The following is a 3,797-nucleotide window of genomic DNA, read 5'->3' as shown; positions in this document are numbered from 1 at the left end:
GCCCGCTACAGCGTGGCCACGGCGCACAACACGCGCGCGCGCGCGCGCGCACAATTTGTCTTGCTCTCGCTCATAAACACGAAAATAATCTGAGACGATCATCTCATCTCTCTCTCTCTCGCTCTCGTCGTCGTGTTGTGGGTGGCACGGCGGCGTCGTGCGTGTGAAAGAGTCGTGCAGTTTCTCTTTCTTTCTCGCAGTCGTATGCGCTGACGACCTCCACGGCGTAAGGAAAAGAAAACGGAAATGTAAGGAAATAAGTGCAGATGGATGAGGTCGCGGCAGTAGCCAGTCGCCCGCGAATCGGGGTGGATCTAGCCTATCGTCGCGACCTCTTTCTCTCCCAGCGGCGTCCTCCTCCCGACAGACGGCATCCCGTTATATGCCACCGCTGCTCTGCTGCTGTTTGCTGGTGGGCTTAGAGAGAGATGCGCCCCCTGGCGGCCGGCTCGCCTTATCCCGCGCTCTGTCCGTCAGTTATATTGGTTTGTTGTTTGTCCTGGCGTTGGCAGTCTGGCCGTCCGCGATCTGAACGGTCTCTCTCTCTCTCTCTCTCTCTCTCTCTCTCTCTCTCTCTCTCTCTCTCTCTCTCTGGCCCGCCGTCGTGGGGGCTTGGGGATTACTGTCCCTCTCCCCCTTTGCCCAAATCCAGATGGCAGATGGTGGACGCGGGCAGACGGTCCTAAATGGCCTCCTATCCTCCGGCATCTGTTGCAGCTCGCCGACGGCGCGGACCCCGCGCGGTCGTGGGGCTGTCGGCGCTGCCCCCCGCTCGTGACCCTTGGGCCGTCTGCTAGTCGCATCTCTATACCTCCCCCTCTCTCTCTCTCTCTCTCTCTCTATCTGGCCGCCTCTCTCTCCCTCTCCCGGCCTCCCCCCTCCCCCTCTCTCGCCCTCCATGCTCTTCTCCGCGCCATCTCCCTTCTCCTCCCACGGGAGTTTGAGGGTTGGACGTCCAATCTGTCCCCAGAATTAATGTATTCAAACTTTTTCTCCTCTGTCGAGAGCAAGCGCGCGTGCTTAATGCAAGCCAACGAACTTCGACAGGGCCTCGCCGGGCCGCGTCGCGCGCCGGGACGCGTGCTCAGGCATCCAATGTCGCGATCCACGGCGCGAGCGAGCAGGAGAGAGAGTAGGAGGGAGGAGAGCACACGACTGCTTCACACGGTCTTACACTGTGGAGCTTTGCTGTGGGTGCCGCCCGCCGCCACCGTTGTCGTCGGGAAGGTCGTGAGCATGACGGGGAAGACCGTCACCGCCGAAAAAAAAAGCGGGGAAAAACAGGGAAGCGATGTAACTGTTATCAATTCCACAGTGCATCAGAGTAAACAAGACGGCCAACACGAAAAAGACAAGCCGCCGTGAGCGCGCGAACGCGACTGGTCAAATGTGAGGGAAATGACTTTGATGAATGTATAAGCAAGAGAACAAGTATAAGCATGTATAAGTAGGCGACTGTGTCGTGGGCCGTTAGCGGTGGCGCACCAACAACCACTTCGGCGAGGTATGGCGGCGCTCGCGCAAGCCTCGTTACCGACACCTGGCAGACCATGAAGTTTGTGGAGAAGAGGGAGAGAGGGGGTGCACTTTTTTCGCCCCTTCTCCCTTTCCTGCTGCTGCTGCTGCTGCTGCTGCTGCTGTGGCGGCCGAGCACCGCCGCCGTCGCCTTTTGCGCGCGCAGTGGGTCTCATGGGAACGAAACGAACCAAACGCGCCGTTTTTATTTTTCGAAGGCGGCGCGGCAGGCTGCCGTGCACACGGCGTGCACACGGTACACATCCTGGGGGAATTTTTATGCCCCCGCCGGGCTGATGGTGGCGTCCGCAGCGGCGGTATCTGCCTCCCAGGACGGGTCGACGGAGGGTCTCGGCGGCGCGGCTGCTTTACGATCCAAGTCGATGGTGATCCGCGCACCAGCCGCATTCCGCGCCCGAACATGTCCCTCCCGCCGCTCCCTCTGCTGGTTGGGCGGAAAAGATACAACTTTTAAGTATACAAACAATATCTTTTTGACCGAAAATTAAGACTGAATGCATGATTTTGTCGAAGTAATCTTTCCTAGACGTTTACAGAAATATTTGAGCAAACTTTTGCTACAGAACAATTCGAAATTCGAAAAATTAAATGTTTTGTCAGCGGTTGATGCACTCTCATTAGCCCTCATTTCGTTTTCAGCTCACGTTTCTATTTATTTTTTGTTTTCTTTTTGCTGTTTTCATTTCAGCATGCATGCCGTGTTTTCAGGTATCTATCGGTATCGAGAGTGCCCGGCGCGTACAGCTCCCGCTCTGGTTGACACGGGTGGAATTGCATACCGTTGCGTCTATTTATGCCCCATTGCGATTTGTTTTCTGTCTGCGAAATGGGAAGATAAACTGCACGGCACACGGAGTGAGAGGGGGCTGCTGCGGCCAGAGCATTACCGGCGGATGTTGATGGGACGGTCACCAGTTACCAGTGGTCTGCAGGGGCGAGTGAGAGGCAGCGGTCTGTAGAGAGAGGGGGAGAGAGATGGGGGACTGCCGCATTGCGCCGTGGCCAAAATTTCTATTTGATTCCGTTTGTTTGCTTTTGCGCTGTGGTGGACGGGGCGGCTCGCTGAGAGAGCAGCGGCAGGCCAGGCTCGCCGGTTTATATTTTTCTTCCTGCCCCCACCTTCTCTCCGTGTGAGCGAGAGTAGGGCACAGGGAGAGAGAGAGAGAGAGAGAGAGAAAGAGAGAGAGAGAGAGAGGGGGGGGGGTCTATTAATCCTCGCACCATGCACACAGTGCAAAGAGAAATTAAAACTTGATTAACGTGAGCCAACACCAAATTTTATCTTTTACCGTCAAACTTTTTGCTGTGGGGGAATAAGGTGGCTGTTTAAAAAAGCCTCTCCGGCCGGGCGCGGGTTCACGGTCGCGGCCAGTCTTCGATGCACCCCGAGGAAAGCGTCCGAGGAATGCGTGCTCGCGGTCGCTGGCCCGTGTAGTAGTGCGCTAGGGAGTGGGGGGCGATGCAACTCGCCGCGCGCCCCGGACGCAGCCCGACGGCCGTGACCTGCGCACTGTCGCGCGGTATTTGAAAAGCAAAGCAGCCTGGGCAGCCGGTCGGCCACCGCGCGCGTCCTCGCGTCCTCGCGCTTTGCTCACCGGATGGGTTCGCGCCGCGTCCCGTGTCTGCTTTGTGAATGCTATGCTTTGTTTTAAGAAATAAAGTAGATAAACAATTGAGTGGAATTGTTGGGAAGAGTTTCTTACTGTTTTATTAACTTATTACACATTTTGAGTTGGTACATCAAATGCCGGCTCAAAGGTCAGCGACGATGCTTTCTTTTCCCTGCTTTATACTGTATAAACGCTAAAGTTGCGTGTTTTTCTTTTGTCGCAGGTGGCGGTGTTCGATGGAGGGGGTGACGGCCGGGTGACGCGCCATGACCAGCCCGCGCGCCCCGCGCCCCGCCCCGCGCCTGCTCGCCGCGCTCCCGCTCCTCATCGCCTGGACACAGCTCGGCGCCCATGGCTTCGACACCTGTAAGTATACATCTTTCAAAATTGAAAAAAAAAAGTGAAACAAACCCGTATGTTTTCTGGACTGCGTTCTCTCCAACTCATGAAAAGAATCCAAAGGTACCCCGCAATATCAGCCTCATCTGACAGTCGGACAGTGAATGTACATATGAAGATCGCAGATTGGTCCCATCCTCCCCACTCCGCCTTGTAAGAGACAATACGTTGCTGTGTGTCCTGTCCCTCGGAGCCGGTGACCTCGCCGCGACGTATACCTCCCTCCCTTCACCGCATACCTTTCTCCCCCCC

At 56.4% G+C, this 3,797-nt stretch overlaps 1 protein-coding gene across 1 annotated transcript in view; it reads left to right on the top strand.

The window, feature by feature from the left end:
* LOC113206002 (uncharacterized) overlaps positions 1 to 3,778 on the top strand; it is a 191,803-nt gene extending 188,025 nt beyond the window's left edge. Inside the window, exon 6 of the transcript XR_008011522.1 lies at positions 3,370 to 3,778. The gene's annotated coding sequence lies outside the window, so the exon portion shown is untranslated. The remainder of the gene's footprint in view (positions 1 to 3,369) is intronic.
* The last annotated feature ends 19 nt before the right edge of the window (positions 3,779 to 3,797 follow it).

The sequence above is a fragment of the Frankliniella occidentalis genome, unplaced genomic scaffold, assembly GCF_000697945.3.
Source record: "Frankliniella occidentalis isolate FOCC.00 unplaced genomic scaffold, Focc_3.1 Scaffold136, whole genome shotgun sequence".
Taxonomy (NCBI): domain Eukaryota; kingdom Metazoa; phylum Arthropoda; class Insecta; order Thysanoptera; family Thripidae; genus Frankliniella; species Frankliniella occidentalis.
Note: the sequence above shows the minus strand (reverse complement) of the source record. Positions and strands in the feature narration are given on the sequence as shown.